The sequence below is a fragment of the Muntiacus reevesi genome, chromosome 5, assembly GCF_963930625.1.
Source record: "Muntiacus reevesi chromosome 5, mMunRee1.1, whole genome shotgun sequence".
Lineage (NCBI taxonomy): Eukaryota > Metazoa > Chordata > Mammalia > Artiodactyla > Cervidae > Muntiacus > Muntiacus reevesi.
Window position 1 is genome coordinate 111,218,746 of NC_089253.1, and position 19,812 is coordinate 111,238,557.

Genomic DNA, 19,812 nt, shown 5'->3' on the forward strand with positions numbered 1-19,812 from the left:
TGGCACCTTTAGCACATTTTGGCTATCACAATGGACATACAATGCTAATCAGGGCAATGTTGCCCACTTTATCCACCCTTTCCCATCAGTCCCAGTCCATGTGCTATAATAAAACAAGTCTTTGATTTAAGCCCCTTCTTGGATCACAGCCTTGTTGTGGTTGAAGGGTCTTGCATAACTCAGTGAAGCTATGAGCCATGCTGGGCAGGGTCACCAAAGATGAAGAGTTCTGACAAAGCACGAGTCACTGGAGGAGGGAATGGCAAACCAATCCAGTATTCTTTCTGTGACAATGCCATAAACAGTTTGCAAAGGTAAAAAGATATGACATTGAAAGATAAGCTCCCCAGGTTAAAAGGTGTCCTATATGCTACTGGGGAAGAGTAGATTGATTTAAGAAAGAAAACTGACAAAGAATAGATCAGCATAATTAACCTTACAAAAATCTATAACTGTATCATTGCCATAGATAAACAGATTATAGGGTTCTTCTGAAGGCAAGACTACCTTGTACTTGGACAAGGGGTTAGTTTAGTACAAGTGCACAAAGAGAAGAGTGCCACCTGCTGGACCAGCTATGATACTCTGTGCTGGGCTAGGGCTACGGAAAATAAAGGAAACGACACAGACTCTGGTCCAAATCAAATTCACATGCTTGCCTTTAAATTAGTTTAACAGTCATTTGGCATTATCCAGCTATTCCTTATAAGCTTCTTTTGCTCAGCTGACAAATGAATTACTCTTCCAGAACAGACTTTTCTGTTGAATTTATTTGGAGGACTAATTCAATTATTTTATATTACGAGCCTATACTAACTGCTTATAATGCACAGTTTGACATTAATTATAATCATTTTGTAAAGCATAATCTCTTGATTATTTCCTTTTGCAGTCTCAGTTCACTCTTTTCTATATAATGCATTAATTCTCCTAGTTGGGTACCAATAGTTGCTAAAAGTGATATGCGAGTGCTCTGACTTCTATTGCCGTGTGTTTGAATCGGGAGATGGGATGGGAAGAGGTATTGACAAGGAACTCCAGGGAGATGCAGTAACAGTGGGACTGGTCCATCAAGGTGGGGATGGATAGTCCATCACTGAAATTGTTTAAAATTCCTATACATGTTATAAGAAAATGCAAGCTGACTTACTGTTAGTAACTCAGTCATGTCCCACTGTTTGCAACCCCATGGACTGTAGCCTGCCAGACTCCTCTGTCCATGGGACTGTCCAGGCAAGAATAGTGGGTTGCATGCCCTCCTCCAGGGGATCTTCCCAACCCAGGGATCGAACCCAGGTCTCCTGCATTACAGGCAGATTCCTTACCATCTGAGCCACCAGGGAAGACCAAAATGACTTAGCCATTTTTTTTTTAATGTGGTATTATCTTTAACTAAGTACAAAGACTTTTCCAGTCATGTCACCCAGGGATCATTTATCCACTACTCTTTTTGACTTCTAGTCTTGCCTCTCTCCTCAGCAATGGTAAGGCAGATACCCTTTCCACAGGGAAGGGCATTCCATGGTTTGTTGCCTTTGCCAATAATGAAAATTTCTGAGAGCCAGGTGGAAAAACTATGGCCATTGGCGTCTTTCACATGAACTACATTGGAAGAACCAGGATGTCTCTCCTGATTGGTGACCACACCAGTTCTTCTCAGGTTAACACCTCTAGTCACCATGCACCAGTGTCAAATTTGACTAAATCAGTACTCTTTCCAGTCTCCAAGTCAATTTGAATGGTGTCATTCACCTTGATGAGGGAATCAAGGGTAGTGGATGGTGTGAGCATCATGGGTCACCAGATGAGGGATTCCTTTTGTCCCCACAAAGATCTTCCCCACCTTGCCTAGCTTGTACTTGGCCTCCTCAGGTGTAATACAATGAACAGCAAAGCAACCACTGGTGGCATAGATCAGATGAAGATTCTCTCCAGTTTTATCAATGCTGATGACACCCATGAAACCAGCAGGGTAGGATATTGGTGCAGACCTTGTATCACTCTTAATGAAATGCTGCATACAGATCTTCTCTATTTCATCTACTATTAGGGCATACTTAAGTCTGTGCCTTATGAAGATTAGGGGGAAACATTCCCTAGTTTGTGGGGACTGGTAGATGGACAAGGAGCAAACACACCAGTCAGTTTATCAGGCATCCTAAGCTTTGGAGCTGCTGTGGGCTTCAGGTGCTACTCGGGACCACAAGCTGTGGCTGCACTAGGCTTGAGAAAGAGCTGACTTAGCTTTATTGCTGCTTTTTTGTTCTCTGCAGACAATGTGTCCTTTATTGCCTCAACCAAGGACAGACCCTTCTCACAGCATCTTCCCAATACTCTGCACTCACAAATAGTGTGAGTAGGACAAAGAGGTCCAGATTTCTATGCCTTATGTTTGAAAGAAGGTATCCTTCCACATTGGCATAATTTACTGAACCCAATTAAAACTGTCTTCATCCACACTGCTTTAAATTCCTTTTCTTATTTTGACATTGTACCAGTTATCATTTCATTTAAGTTGTAAATGTTAAAGCCATCACTTTTAAACACCTTTAGGTGAATCAATTTAATCAGATTACATTCTCCTAAAATTTAGTCAAGATTAGCTCACTGCGAAAATTCTGAAAGAGATGGGAATACCAGACCACTTGACCTGCCTCCTGAGAAATCTGTATGCAGGTCAGGAAGCAACAGTTAGAACTGGACATGGAACGACAGACTGGTTCCCAATAGGAAAAGGAGTACATCAAGGCTGTATATTGTCACCCTGCTTATTTAACTTATATGCAGAGTACATCATGAAAAACACTGGACTGGAAGAAGCACAAGGTGGAATCAAGATTGCCGGGAGAAATATCAATAACCTCAGATATGCAGAGGACACCACCCTTATGGCAGAGAGTGAAGAGGAACTAAAAAGCCTCTTGATGAAAGTGAAAGAGGAGAGTGAAAAAGTTGGCTTAAAGCTCAATATTCAGAAAACTAAGATCATGGCATCTGGTCCCATCACTTCAAAGGAAATAGATGGGGAAACAGTGGAAGCAGTTTCAGACTTTATTTTGGGGGGCTCCAAAATCACTGCAGATGGTGATTGCAGTCATGAAATTAAAAGACACTTACTCCTTGGAAGGAAAGTTATGACCAACCTAGACAGCATATTAAAAAGCAGAGACATTACTTTGCCAACAAATGTCCATCTAGTTAAGGCTATGGTTTTTCCAGTGGTCATGTATGGATGTGAGAGTTGGACTGTGAAGAAAACTGAGTGCTGAAGAATTGATGCTTTTGAACTGTGATGTTGGAGAAGACTCTTGAGAGTCCCTTGGACTGCAAGGAGATCCAACCAGTCCATCCTAAAGGAAATCAGTCCTGGGTGTTCATTGGAAGGACTGATGCTGAAGCTGAAACTCCAGTACTTTGGCCACCTCATGCGAAGAGCTGACTCATTAGAAAAGACCCTGATGCTGGGAGGGATTGAGGGCAGGAGGAGAAGGCGATGGCAGAGGATGAGATGGTTGGATGGTATCACCAACTCTATGGACATGAGTTTGTGTAAACTCCGGGAGTTGGTGATGGACAGGAAGGCCTGACATGCTGCGATTCATGGGGTCGCAAAGAGTCAGACACAACTGAGGACTGAACTGAACTGAACTGAGCTCACTGCAAGAATAACAGTTCTGAAGAAGAAAGAGTGTGAGGGCCTTTGAAATACATTTTGTTAGTCTGTTTCCGAACTGGGCCAGTTAGAATCTCGCCCAGAATCTCTCTACTGTAGCTACTGGAAAAGAACTGTGGGGCTGCCCCGGTGGCTCAGTGGTGGAGAATCCACCTTCCAGTGCAGGAGAGACGGGTTCGATCCCTGATCCAGGAAGATCCAATGTTCTGTGGAGCAACTCAGCTCAGGCACCACAAGCATTTAGCCTGGACTCTAGAGCCCAGGAGCGGCCACTACTGAAGTCCACATGCCCTGGAGCCCACTCTCTGCAACAGGAGAAGCTATAGAAACCCACGCAACGCAACTAGAGACATGCCCAGGCAGCAACGAAGAGCCAATAAATAAATAAAATTTTTTTAAAGGAAAACAACTGCTCCCTTTCCCCTTGGGCTGATAAACTGGTAAGACATGAATCTTGAGCTGCTAGTGAGCATTTGTTCACCAGAAGAAAAGCCGCTGATTGAAACAAAAGAGCTCTCTGATGATGTTCTATTAGTTGAGTTCTGGCTTTTCCAGTTACATGAAACAGTAAATAGTCGTTTCCCACCCCACCCTTTTTTTTCTGTCTTTCTTTCCAACCAAAAACATTTTGACCAATATATATTGCTTTAAATATAGTACTTGTATGCAAGATTAAAACATTCTGTAGCTATACTAAATCTCTTTATATAATTGATTAAAGCAAATATAAATAGACATTGCTTTCTATGAGTGATTTGTAGTCTATGCCAACAAATGGCAGTTAGCACAATATATAATAATTTGCTTTACTTTTCTTAATCATTTTTCATTCTCTACAGTCATGTTTAAAAGTGATTTATTTTCATTCTAGACACTTGATTAATGATTGCCTCTCTACGTACACTAATTCCAATTCAAATTTAAAGTCATCTGTCTCAAATTTTGGCAAGAGAATTAGCAGTCCTGTACGTGTTACTACCTGAATGTTTGCAATTTTAGTTTCTTATTGATCTCATTTTTTAAAAAAATTAGATTCATAAAATTTGAAATTTTAGTGTAAGCTGGGCTGCAATTAAATTTGGAAGTATGGCAGAGTTTGGATTAGAGCTAAATCAGATTGGCAGGAATTCTGCAGCCTTAATGGCTATGTTTTACATGGTGCTATTAAAGTTATAGCCACATAAATTATGTCACTTAATCCTAGAAGTCTTGGAAATTAACCATGGTAAGAGGGAGCCCAGTGTTGATAAACTAAGCAGTATTGAGAAAACTGTTGTGAAAGTATCAGTAGAAAAGCAGATGGAAAACAAGGATAGCATTAACTTTATAGGTTTTCTGTTTGTCTGTTGAGACTTATGTGCTAGAACCTTGATGGCTATGACTTGGCCTCCAACGCCTAGAACAGTCCCAGGCACTCAAAAAGAGCTTGTTGAATGAATGAGTGAATGTTCTTCAGTAGATACAAATCTTTGATGCAACAAGATTTTTCCTGTAATTACTGTAAGTTATCAGACTGATCCAGACGGAATTTCGGGATTCTCTTCTCCAGGCTTCCTCATTTTAATACTGAAGGAACTGAGATCAGAAGAGATAAATGTTTGTTCAGAACAAACATGGGGTAATTAATCAGTTAACAAATATTTATGGAGTATTCACTGCTGATGAATATTTGGAACTGTTTCAGATAATGGGAATACAGCAGAGCATAATACAGCCTGAGGCTCTGACATCAACAGTTTACATTCAGAGTGATGATTGAGTGATCAGTGAGTAAATGAGATTTCTGTTCCTTATAAATGATGCTATAAAATGCTAGTATAGAATATTATGGTGGAGAATGACAGAGCATGGGGAAACAGCTGATTTAGTAGATTACTCAGCACAGAATCTCTAAGAACTCTCATTTGAGCCAAGCCCTGAGTGATGAGGACACACCTATGCACATGTAAAGAGGAAGAGTATTCCAAGCACACGTGCAAAGGTTCTAACATGGAAACAAGCTTGGTGGGCTTGATGGAAAGAAAAACAGCCATAGTGCTTCTGCTGGAATGAAAAGGGGAGGAAATGAACAGAGATGAGGTTTGGTGGGCAAATACCTCACCCTGTAGAACCCTGTGTATCAGGAGGAGAAGTTGGGTTTTATTACACAGGGTGATGAGACAGCAATTTAAGTTTTGAGGAGAGAAGTCACATAACCTAATTTTCATTTTAGCCATTTGCAGCAACATGGATGGAACCTAGACATTTTCATATAGAGTGAAGTTAGTCAGAAAGAGAAAAACAAATACCGTATATTAACATATATATGTGGAATCTAGAAAAATAGTGTAGATGAACCTGTTTGTAAAGCACAAATGGAGACTTAGACACAGAGAACAAACGTATGGACAACTAGGGGGGGTGAACTGAGAGGCTGGGATTGACCTACGTACACTATTGATACTGTGTATAAAATAGATAATTCATGAGAACCTGCGGTGCAGCACAGGGAACTCTTCTCAGTGCTCTGTGGTAACCTGAACAGGAAGGAAATCCAAACCAGAAGGGATATGTGCACATGTAGAGGTGATTCACTTTGCTGTGCAGTGGAAACAAAAGCAACATCGTAAAGCAACTAGACTTCAATTTTTAAAAATTAATTAAAATTTAAAAAACAAAAATTGAAAGAAAAAAGATTAATGAAAAAAAGAAAAATCAGAGACTGCTATATGGAGAAAGGATCAGAGTGCAAAAGACAGGAAGCTGGGACTGATGGGAAGATTGTCTTAGCAGTTCAGGCCAGATGGTGGTCACCTGGACGAGGGTGTAGCAGTGAGGAAGGGAGCAGCAGCCAGACTCAAGACATACTTTGTCAGTACTACAGAACTTGTTGATAATTGCTTGTGGGCAGTTGGACAAATGAAGATGCCATTTACCATGATGGGGAAGACCCTGGGAAGAATAAACTGGGAGGAAGGGAGAAATAATTAGTTCTGCTTTAGATATGTCAAGGGCTTCCCTAGTGGCTCAGACCATAAAGAATATGCCTGCAATGCAGGAGACCCAGGAGATGTGGGTTCAAACCCTGGGTCTAGAAGATCCCCTGGAGTAGGAAATGGCAACCCACTCTAGTATTCTTGCCTGGAAAATTCCATGGACAGAGGAGCCTGGCAGGCTACAGTCCATGGGGGTCGCAAAGTATCAGGCACAACTGAACAACGAACAGACATGTTAAGTTTGACATTTTTATTAAACACTTATAAGGAAATGCTGAAAGGCAGTTGGATAAATAAGTCTAGAACTCAGGATAGAGGTCAGGAAAAGAGGTATAGATTTGAAGGTCATCTGTGAATAGATGATACCTAAAGCCACGGCAGTAGGGAAGAGTGCAGGTTGAAAACACGGAAGCTTGCAAGAGGTCTGCTGGAGAAGGAGGAGCCAGAAAAGATGCTAAGAAAGAGCTCTCGGGCCAGTCAGGGGAAAATCAGATGAGTTTGGCTTCATGGACATCTACACAAGCACCTTAACAAGTAATGTCTCTTATCAATGTGGGGTTTGGAAAATGGAGGAATGAAAGCCTGACTGAAGTGCATTATGGCAAGAATGAGAGGCAGGACAAAAAGGTAGCAAGTTAAATGTGGCTTTCAGAAATTTTTCTGTTGAGTGGGGAAGAGAAATAGAATGGTGATTGGTGGGGGATGGAGGACAGAGAGAGAGATATTAGCCTGCTAGTGGAAACAGTGCAGTAGAAAGAATTTGATGATAAATGAGAGCAATGGGATAACTGAAGATACACAACTGTGTGAAACAATTGGCCTTTGCTCTTGACTGGAGCAAGGATGCTTTTTCCACTATAACTCAAGGGAAACACAGATGCTGAGGTTCAGATGCCAGTGGTAAGGAGTTGAGGCAGTTCTTGGCCAGTTCTATCAGAGTTGTATTCAATTTTCTCAAATCCCATTCTGGAGTGTAACCACATAGCCTCCAATAGAAAATAATGTCATATTTCTTGTATTGGACACAATAGCTGAAACTGTTGATAGAGGTGATTCCTACTTCAGTTAATTTACAGTGTGAAAAATATTCTGCAAATCTATTATGTTCAGTGGTACAAAAATGTCTTTTATCTAATTAAATGGAAATCTTGTAGCACTAAGCTTGGCTTGAGGACAATGTAGAAGAGACAAAGCCCTCAATTTTTTGTTTGAATAAAGGAGGAAAGTCAGTCAACACATGGAAAATGTGAAGGGAATCTGGGTCCTAGAAATCACATTGAACCACTGAAATCATCAACTCCAGAACAGCCCTACCTCAGATTTCCTGTTGTGTGAGCTGGTAAGTGTACTGACTGTTGCAGATGTTTTTTTAGTATTTTATTGGAGCAACAGGTAGCCATCTGGAAAAAATAAAATAAAGCTCAAAGTTTATGCAAAATCAATTTCAGATAAATGAAAAGGTAATTTTAAAAGTACTGGACAAAGCATCAGACCGGGGAGCCTGGTCGGCTACAGTCCATAGGGTTGCAAAGAGTCAGACACAACTTAGTGACTAAACATGCGTGAGCTCACGTGGGACATCTATGCCCTAGAAAACTAGGCAAAGGTTAAAAGAGAAACAGAAAGCAATTTATGTTTAAAAAAAAGGGAAAGATCTCTAGGATACATTTTTAAGGGGGATAAGAAAGATATTAATTGGTCACATAGTAGCCTACCATTTATGTAAAAAGAGAGAAAAACTAACATATACATGAAAGCTTATTGGTTGTGTTTCAGGGCAGGGGGAGTAGGTAGCTGGCAGATGAGATCTGGAGAGAGTTTTTTTTAACCACATATCCTTTTGTGCCTTTAAATTTTTGAACCATGTAAGAGCATTGACTACTTTTTTAATAAAATAAAATATGACTCTATATACACTCATAGTAATGTCTCATCATTTTAGGACTTTTTTTTTTAATTCCCTGTAAGATAGGTAGTTCAGAGAGTTCTGAAGTCAGGCTTTCTGGGTTCAAACTCTGATTCCACCAGTGACCTTAAGTAATCTACTTAACTTCTCTGTGCTTTAGCTTTCCCGTTTTCCAAGATGGGGATCATAAAGTCATTTGAGAACTGAAGGACAGAATGCTTGCACAGCTTAGCACAATGCTGGACCCAGAGAAAGGCCACACCAAAGGGTAATGAGCATCATTTCTAATTTGCTGTGAATATCAAAGCAGCAGAAATTTTAAAGCAAAAGCTATTCTCCTAAGTCTTAATTTTGTTATTCTGTGATATGTAAGTAATTTAAACTGGTCCATTTAACAAATGGAACATGATGGATGGATAATAAAAATGCCAACACTAATAGCTGGCAAATATTTTGTCATCAAGACATTTTTTCATCATCTATTGTTCTCTTTTTTTTCTCTTTCAGTATGTTGTGTTTCAAGCTTACAAAATGCTTCCTGACAACATCATTATCCTTTCCACAATAAATATGAAACTATCAGTAGACCCTGAACCTACCTCTTTCCATTCTGTCTTTTGTATGTCAGCAGTTCTGGTCACCCTGTCATCTCCTGTGAGCCCCTGAAGAACAAAGACCACAGTAAGTGATCACTGTCATATCCCCGGTACCTGCCATGATGCCTGGAGCATGAGGGCATTCAGTAAAGAGCTGCTGAATGAATGGGCAAATGAATGAATGCATACTTGCATTTGTGAGAGAAAATGGAGGGAAAATAATCCTCTTTCTACTTCTGCAGCCTTGCACAGTCAAAAGAAAGAGAATGAGATGCTAAGGTTCATGGAAAGTTCAGCAACAAAGAAAGAGGTTTCGTCTTCTTATCCAGTTCATGAGCTCAATGACTTCATGTTGCTTAGAGGTTCTCTCTGGTTGCAGTTCTGAAAACTATTGTAGGACAAGTGAAGAAAACATTTATGGGATACCTACTGTGTATGAGGCACTGTAGTAGACACTTCAATACATTGTTTAAACCTCTCAACAATAATAAGAGGTAAATGTTATTCCTACTTTGTAGATAAGGAAGGGATTATCTTCTAAAGGAGGTATACAGACTATTCAATCATAGAAATTAGCCAATCCCAGAACATTCCATCTATAGCTCAATACCCTGAACTCTGCTTATCTAATTTCAAAATTAACTACAGTATCTTTCTCAAGCAAATGTTCTAACTTGGAAGCCAAACTGTAGGGTAAGATAAAAATAATACAGCAATACCTCTATACATATTTCTGATCACTTTTAAAATAAAAATATATAGCTCTAAGATAGCTGCTCAAAAGGTACTTGTAGCAAAGTAGTCTGGAATTCTACTAGGTCTTAGCTTGGTAGATTTCTCTTTGACTTACTATCCAGACATTTTGTGGGGGAAATTAAGAGACACAATGAATGATTATACTATTGTTTTTGTCGTCCTATGCTGATGAATATAACCACTGGGGTAGCTGATGATTAAATTTTAAATGTCAATTTGGCTAGGCTATGGTATCCAGCTGTTTGGTCAAATGGTCTAAATATTGCTGTGGAGGTATTCTGTAAATGTAATTAACATCTCTAATCAGTGCATGCATGCGTGTAAGTTACTTCACTCATGTCCAACTCTTTCTGACTCTATGGACTGCAGCCCACCAGGCTTCCCTGTCCATGGGATTCTCCAGGCAAGAATACTGGAGTGAATTGCCATGCCCTCCTCCAGCAGATCTTCCAAACCCAGGGGTAAAGTAAAAGACATTACCCTCAATGAAGTGGATGGGCCTCATTCAACTAACTAAAAGCTTTAACAGCAAAAATTAAGGATTTCTGAAAAGGAAGGAATTCTGAGTCAAGACCAACAGAAATCTTTTCAGGGTTACCAACCAAGCTGCTGGCCTGCCTTATGAGTTTTAGACATACTAGTTCCCACAAGCAATTCCTTAAAATTAAATCTCTTTATATGTATTTATATTTATGTAAAATAATTTGGGAGAAGAGCATTCATAATACTAAGCTGTTAGAATCAAAACATTCAAAAATTTGTTTATTTGCTTTTTTAGCAGCACCATGAGGCTTGTGGGATCTCAGTTCCCCAACCAGACTTGAACCCTGGCCATGTAGTAAAACACCAAGTCCTAACTACTGGACAGCCAGGGAATTCCTAAATACTTTGTGTTTAATCAGAAGTTACACTGATATCTTTTAAGCTTTGGGAGTGAAATGTTAATATGGGGGCTGTGGCACTGGGAATTATAATAAGAAATATATATTTGGTCTTCATCCCCATTTCTGGTACAGAGTTCCTAAAACCCCTGAAATTTCATAAATGTAAGAATGATAAAATTGTCTTTTTTATGTTAATGAGTGACTTTTGGAAAGCCCTAGGTTAATGAAGGAGGAGAGGGTGCGAGGCAACGGGGGTTGGTTGCAGGGAAAGCCAACCACAAGAGGAAAGGGGCTGGAGGTTGAGCCAGTTGCCATTGGCCAATGATTTAATCAGTCATGCCTGATGTATAAAGTTTATGTGTAATTAAGTTTCCATGAAAACCCAAATAGACCGGGTTCAGAGAGTTTGCAGGGGCTGGAAGACTGGTGCTCCGACAGGGCATGGAAGATTTGTGCCCTTACCACATGCCTGCCTTCTGGTTATTCCTGACTGGTATCCTTTTATCATGTTCCAATGATTCTAGTAAGTAAATTGTTTCTGTGAGACACTCTGGCAAACTAATTCAACCCAAGAAGAGAGTAGAGGGAACCTTTGATTTTCATCCAGTTGGTCGGAAGTACAGGTAACAACCTAGACTTGAGATGGGCATCTAAACTAGGGGGTGGGGATGAACAGTCTTGTCAGACTGAGCCCCTAACCTGCAGAATCTGATTCTATCTCCAGGTAGATCAATTCAGTTCAGTTCAGTTACTCAGTCTTGTTCAACTCTTTGAGACCCCATGGACTGCAGGACGCCAGGACTCCCTGTCCATCACCAACTCCCAGAGTTTACCCAAACTCATGTCCATTGGATTGGTGATGCCATCCAACCATCTCATCCTCTGTTGTCCCCTTTTCCTCCTGCCCTCAATCTTTCCCAGCATCAGGGTCCAATGAGTCAAGTCAGCTCTTCACATCAGGTGGCCAAAGTATTGGAGTTTCAACTTCAACATCAGTCTTTCCAATGAATACTCAGGACTGATCTCCTTTAGGATGGACCTCCTTGCAGTCCAATGGACTCTCAAGAGTCTGTGATAGTTCAAAAGCATCAATTCTTTGGCACTCAGCTTTCTTTATACTCCAACTGTCACATCCATACATGACTACTGGAAAAACATATGGATTAGTTCTAATATATATTTACAAGTTGTGTTTCTCTGGAGAACCGTGACTGATATAGAAGCTATGCTATTTGCAACAGATCAAAAGTAAACTAGTAATAAGAAGACTGAAATAATGAAGAGTCTGAGTCTCTTACTGGATAACATTTATTCAGAAACGTTAATTCCAAATCTGCTTTGAAGTCCTACAGTCTCTAATTATAGTACAAAAAGACCCATCATTTTTAAAAAGTAAAATTAATTGCAGGTCATTATAATTTTTAAAACACATGTGATTTATTTAAACACTCTGAAGCGCTACTTTGAGGGATCCCATAGGATTTTTCTTTCACTCCTTAGGTTTTATCCAGGTTGTATTACAATATCCATCTTTAGATGTGCTCCTAACCTTTTAAACTTTACCAAGCTTAAAATCACTAAAATATGAAATAAGAACTATCAGGAAATTATCTGGAGCAGCCACACACAGACACACACACAAAAAAAATTGGAGGAAAATACCACAATGCTCTGAGCAATTAGGGGACAGTCACTTAGTAACATTGAACAGAAAAGAGAGAATAAAGCGCAAAGTGAACTGACTTTTCTGAAAAGTGTTTGAATCTGAAGTGTTGAAAACATGCCTATGGGACTTCCCTGGCAGTCCAGTGGTTGGGACTTCATCTTTTGGTGTGGGGAATGTAGGTTCAATCCCTGGCTGGGGAGCTGTTGTCCTGTGTGCCTCGAAGCCAAGGAGTCAAGGCATGGGGTGAAGTGATGTTATGGCAAATTCAGTGGATGCTTTAAGAATGGTCCATATTGGAAGAATTTTTTTTTTTTAACAAAAGCTTGTTGAAAAGTAAAAGAAAAAATGTCTAATTTTCTCAAGTTTATATAGGGAGACACTGTAGGTCTTTAAGGAGCACCTACCATGGACCAGGGTCCTGGCTGGGAGTTGGACACAGCTCCCCTCTCGACGAAGATTAGAGTCTAGTGGAGGACACTGTCAGACATGTAAACAAACAATTGCCATGAATTGCAACATGCCTTGTAAAATGATTTCATTTATGCTGATTTGGGAGAAAAATTTTCCCTAGGCAGGAGGGACAGAAGGATGACTGCGCTAAAGAAAGGGAGATTGCAAAGAGGAGGTAAGAGACAGCCTTCCAAAAAGGTGAACTTTCACCCGGGTCTTGAGGTAGACAGAGCAGGTCATTTGAGGGTGAAGAGAGAAAAGATCAAATCTCTCCAGTCAGGAGATTTCCAAAGGCACAGAATTCAAGTTAGGGCCAGACTAGCAGCCTAACTTTGCTGTAGGGTATGTGGTGGGGCATTGCACAAGGCAAAGAAAGAAAGATAGGACTTAATGAGAGACTGGAAATGGGGGAAAGGGGAAAACACCTGAATGTTGGGTTTGGGAAACATGGCTGTAGAAAACAGAAGGCTAAGGACAGACAGAAGGATAAACTGCTTTGGGAGGAAGAAGATGAGCTGAGTAGGGGAATGATGAGATTGAAGAGCTATTGGAACATCCAGGTGGAAATTTCCTGTAATCACAATAACCCAGGTCTGCCACATCGGAGAGAGATTAGGCTAAAAATATAGGTTTAGTCCTCATTAGCAAACTAAATGAGATTCCCCAGAGGAAGAAGGCAGGACGATGAAAGGAGAGAGAGAACCAAGAACCAAAACTGCTGAATCCTAATGTTTAAGAGGCAGATGAAAAGGAAACAACCCTGGAGGATGCTGAAAAAGGTCAAGGAGCTATTATTGTGCTGTTTTGTTTTAGTGAGGTAAATTATATATGACATGAAACACATCATTTTAACCACTGTTAAGTGCACAATTTAGTGGCATTAATTACATCTACCACACTGCACAAACCATTACAACTATTTCTGAAATTTTTGATTACTCCAAACAGAAACCCTATAAACTTTATGCAATAATTCTCTATTGCCCCTAACCCAAACCCCTAGCAAATTCTAAACGACTTTCTGTCTCTATGAATTTAACTGCTCTATGTACCACATACAAGTGGAATCATACAATATTGTCCCTTTGTGTCTGGTTTATTTCACTTAGCATTGTGTCTTCAAATTTCATTCATGCTTCATTCCTTTTTATATATTTTGAGTTTATATGCATACTTATGTCCGACTCTTTAGCCCACCAGGCTCCTCTGTCCATGGGATTTTTCCATCCAAGAATACTGGAGTGGATTGCCATTTCCTTCTCCAGGGGTATTCCCGATCCAGGAATCGAACCTGTGTCTCTTGTGTCTCCTGCATCAGTGGAGCAGATTCTTTACCCAATGAGTCATTTTATATGTTGTGCCTTTTTAAAAACCAGGAAATAGAAGCAGAGAGAATAGTCATTAAGGGCATACTAGGATTATTATTAAGCCTCATCCACTGGCGCTTGCCAGAGGGAGAAAGAAAGGAGATAAATCAACTTGAGAGGCCAGAACTGAAAGTCAAGTGCAAAAACCGTGATGAACTATGAACTCTGTGGTAGAGCAGACAGACATCTGGGAGTTGGAGGTTGCTGGGGAAATCTTTATCCAAGAACCAGGAGCAGAGTGTATCTGGACTGATGCATGAACCCAACACAATATTCCCCTCTTCTGATGGGAAGGCCTGGTGGGAATTAGTTCTGTCTGAACAGTTCCACAGGCCCTGGGTGGAGGGGGTGAGGGGTGGGGTAGGGGCTGTGACTCACAGTTACTATCTGAAGAAAAGTAAAGTGTGTGAGTCAGAGAAGCACATCAAAAAAACAGGTAATCAAGCAAAGTTAGAGAGAGGAGCTGAAAAGGGCAGCTCAAGCCAGTTGAAAGAGGAATATGCAGATGGAATGAGTGACATACTAAGAAGCTAACATCAGAGGCTAAGTTCTATTAACAGAAGCTTTGTATGAGTAGGGCAGCTTCATTGAAATGTGCTAAGACTGGAAAGACACAATGAGAGTGAATTCAAAAGAAATAAATAATTGGAGAAAAAAGAATCAGAGTGTACAGGGCCATATGCTCCGAATATCTATGCCAGATAATTGGGGCAACTGTGTATCACTCCTGTTTGCCCCCCTGTTAATATTTTTGCCCCCAAAGCTTAAAAGATAACAGTGCAATTTATAACCCTCCAAAAAAGTTATCCTGAATGCTTTTAATTTTTATAGATGAACATTATAAATATTTCATCACTCATATTATTACATCATTGGTTGAGAAATTAAATTTCTTCTTATATAACATTTATCTCAAATAACGTAACTTTGTCACATAACAAATGTGATCACTGGGCTTCTGAATCCACAAATTTACCAATTTTGCTGGAAAATGAAGCCAAAGAATTAGAGTAGACTATAGAAGGACTGACCCAGACTTGCCTGTGAGTGTCCGGGAATCTCCAGCGGAGGTGTGGGTCGGTGGTGGCCTGCTGCAGGGCTGGGGGTACTGAGTATAGCAGTACATGCATGGGATCTTTTGAAGGAGATTGCCATTATTTTCATTACCTCCACCATAGTTTGGCCTCAGGTAAATAGCAGGGTGGGAACACAGTTCCACCCATCAACAGAAAATTGAATTAAAAATTTACTGAACATGGCCCCACCCATCAGAACAAGACCCAGTTTCCCCCTCAGTCAGCGTCTCCCATCAGGAAGCTTCCATAAGACTCTTATCCTCCATCAGAGGGCACAGACTGAAAACCACGATCACAGAAAACTAACCAATCTGATCACATGGACCACAGCCTTGTCTAACTCAATCAAACTATGAGCCATGCCGTGAAGGGCCACCCAAGACGGATGGGTCATGGTGGAGAGGTCTGACAGAATGTGGTCCACTGGAGAAGGGAATGGCAAATCACTTCAGTATTCTTGCCTTGGGAACACCACGAACAGTATGAAAAGGCAAAAAGATAGGACACTGAAAGATGAACTCCCCAGGTCAGTAGTTGCCCAATATGCTACTGGAGATCAGTGGAGAAATAACTCCAGAAAGAATGGAGAGATGGAGCCAAAGCAAAAACAACACCCAGTTGTGTATGTGACTGGTAATGGAAGCAAGGTCTGAGGCTATAAAAAGCAATATTGCATAGGTACCTGGAATATTAGGTCCATGAATCAAGGCAAATTGAAAGTGGTCAAACAGGAGATGGCAAGAGTGAACATCGATATTTTAGGAATCAGTGAACTGAAATGGACTAGAATGGGTAAATTTAACTCAGATGACCATTATATCTACTACTGTGGGCAAGAATCCCTTAGAAGAAATTGAGTAGCCATTGTAGTAAACAAAAGAGTCCGAAATGCAATACTTGGATGCAATCTCAAAAATGACAGAATGATCTCTGTTCATTTCCAAGGCAAACCATTCAATATCACCGGAATCCATTTATGCCCTGACTAGTAATGCTGAAGAAGCTGAAGTTGAACGGTTCTATGAAGACCTACAAGACCTTCTAGAACTAACACTCAAAAAAGATGTCCTCTTTATTATAGGGGACTGGAATGCAAAAGTAGGAAGTCAAAAAACACCTGGAATAACAGGCAATTTTGGCCTTGGAGTACAGAATGAAGGAGGGCAAAAGCTAATAGAGTTTTACCAAGAGAACACACTGGTCATAGCAAACACCCTCTTCCAACAACACAAGAGAAGACTTTACACATGGACATCACCAGATGGTCAACACCAAAATCAGACTGATTATACTCTTTGCAGTCAAAAGTGGAGAAGCTCTATACAGTCAGCAAAAACAAGACCGGGAGCTGACTGTGCCTCAGATCATGAACTCCTTATTGCCAAATTCAGACTTAAATTGAAGAAAGTAGGGAAAACCACTAGAACATTCAGGTATGACCTAAATCAAATCCCCTATGACTATACAGTGGAAGTGAGAAATAGATTTAAGGGATTAGATCTGATAGACAGAGTGCCTGAAGAACTATGGATGGAGGTTCGTGACATTGTACAGGAGGCAGGGATCAAGACCATCCGCAAGAAAAAGAAATGCAAAGAGGAAAAATGGTTGTCTGAAGAGGCCTTACAAATAGCTGAGAAAAGAAGGGAAGCTAAAGGCAAAGGAGAAAAGGAAATGTATACTCATTTGAATGCAGAATTCCAAAGAATATCAAGGAGAGATAAGAAAGCATTCCCCTGTGATCAATGCAAAGAAATAGAGGAAAACAATAGAATGGGAAAGACTAGAGATCTCTTCAAGAAAATTAGAGATACCAAGGGAACATTTCATGCAAAGATGGGCTCAATAAAGGACAGAAATGGTAGGAATCTAACAGAAGCAGAAGATATTAAAAAGAGGTGGCAAGAAGATCTTGACCACCCAGATAACCATGATGGTGTGATCACTCACCTAGAGTCAGACATCCTGGAATGTGAAGTCAAATAGGCCTTAGGAAGCATCACTACAAACAAAGATAGTGGAGATGACGGAATTCCAGTTGAGCTGTTTCAAATCTTAAAAGATGATGCTGTGAATGTGCTGCACTCAATATGCCAGCAAACTTGGAAATCTCAGCAGTGGCCACAGGACTGGAAAAGGTCAGTTTCATTCCAATCCCAAAGAAAGGCAACGTCAAAGAATGCTCAAACTACCACACAATTGCACTCATCTCACACGTTAGCAAAGTAATGCTCAAAATTCTCCAAGCCAGGCTTCAACAATACGTGAATCATGAACTTCCAGATGTTCAAGCTGGGTTTAGAAAAAGCAGAGGAACCAGAGATCAAATTGCCAACATCCTTTGGATCATAGAAAAAGAAAGAGTTCCAGAAAAACATCTATTTCTGCTTTATTGACTATGCCAAAGCCTTTGACTGTGTGGATCACAACAAACTCGAAAATTCTTAAGGAGATGGGAATACCAGACCACCTGACCTGCCTCTTGAGAAATCTGTATGCAGGTCAGGAAGCAACAATTAGAACTAGACATAAAACAACAGACTGGTTCCAAATCGGGAAAGGAGTACGTCAAGGCTGTATATTGTCACCCTGCTTATTTAACTTATATGCAGAGTACATCATGAGAAATGCTGGACTGGATGAAGCACAAGCTGGAATCAAGATTGCCAGGAGAAATATCAACAACCTCAGATATGCAGATGACACCACCCTTATGGCAGAAGGTAAAGAAGAACTAAAGAGCCTCTTGATGAAAATGAAAGAGGAGAGTTAATAAGTTGGCTTAAAACAACATTCATAAAACTAAGATGATGGCATCTGGTCCCATCACTTCATGGCAAATAGATGGGGATACAGTGGAAACAGAGAGAGACTTTATTTTTTGGGGGGCTCCAAAATCACTGCAGATGGTGACTGCAGCCATGAGATTAAAAGATGTTTACTCCTTGGAAGAAAAGTTATGACCAACCTAGACAGCTTATTAAGAAGGAGAGAAATTACTTTGCCAACCAAGGTCCGTCCAGTCAAGGCTATGGTTTTTCCAGCAGTCTGTTCTGCCCGTAGTCCGAGTCCCAGGTCGGGAAAGAAGACTCCTCGAAACAATGCAACTCGCAATAGGGGAATTTATTAGTGACTCGAGCCAGGGCCTCCCGCCCTCACCAGGTGTGTGAGGACGAAAGGCCGCGAGCCCCAGTTCTCTCAGGTATTTATTAGGTCAAAACCAGCAGCAGGTAGTTGGCGCAATCGGATTGGTTACACAGTGGGTAGTTGGCGTAAGCGGATTGGTTACACAGTTGCAAGGTAATTTTTGTTGGCCCTACATGGGGCTTTCAGCTTTCCCCTGATAGGTTCCCTTTCTTCTGGCTAGGCATATGCTGATTGGCTGGCTCCAGGAGGCCTGATAATTATGTTACCCCGGGAAACCAGGTCTACTCCTACTCTAGGCTGCCTGCCATGGCATTAGCCGTGACAGCCTCACAGTCATGTTTGTATGTGACAGTTGGACTATAAAGAAAGCTGACTGCTGAAGAATTGATGCTTTTGAACTGTGGTGTTGGAGAAGACTCTTGAGAGGCCCTTGGATGGCAAGGAGATCCAATCCATCAATCCCAGAGGAAATCAGTACTGAATATTCACTGGAGGGACTGATGCTGAAGCAGAAACTCCAGTACTTTGGCCAGCTGATGTGAAGAACTGACTCATTGGAAAAGACCCTGTTGCTGGGAAAGATTGAAGGCATGAGGAGAAGGTAACGACAGAGGATGAGATGGTTAGATGGCATCACCGACCCAATGGACATGAGTTTGAGTAAACTCTGGGAGTTGGTGATGGACAGGGAGGCTTGGCATGCTGCAATCCATGGGGTCCAAAGAGTCGGACACGACTGAACAGATGAACTGAACAGATGGAAGATCTGAATAACATTAACAAACAAAATATAATCAACGTGTACAGAACACTGGACCCAACAACCATCGACTACATGTTATTGGGTTGGCCAAATAGTGCATTCGGGTTTTTCCATACGATGTTATGGGGAAAAACCTGAACACACTTTTAGGCTAACCCAATATTTTTGTAAGACACGAGAAACATTTACAAATATTCTCCATATACTGGGCCATAAAGCAAGTCATCATAAATTTCAAAAGACTGAAATATTATACAGCTATGCTAGAAATCAATAATTTAAAAATGATAACTAGCAATTAAGAAATACACTTCTAAATAACTCATGGGTCAAAAAAGAAATAGATATGGACATTTTTAAATGCCATGAATCAAAACTTAGAGGATACTTCTAAGTTTCAAAAAGAAAATTTACAGGTTTAATTGCAAAAATTATAAAATTTAAATTGCTGAAAATGTATGAGCTAAGCAGATTTCTCAAGATGTTGGAAAAAATTATAGCAACATAAATCCAAACAAGGAGAAGGGAAAAAATAACAAAGTTAATAATATGG

The 19,812-nt window shown here is 40.5% G+C and overlaps 1 long non-coding RNA gene and 1 pseudogene across 1 annotated transcript in view; both read right to left on the reverse strand.

The window, feature by feature from the left end:
• The window catches only part of LOC136168571 (uncharacterized), a 332,652-nt gene that overhangs the window by 285,951 nt on the left and 26,889 nt on the right, over positions 1 to 19,812 (reverse strand). The gene's annotated exons all lie outside the window — the stretch shown is intronic.
• On the reverse strand, positions 1,442 to 5,706 carry LOC136168711 (small ribosomal subunit protein eS4, X isoform-like; annotated as a pseudogene).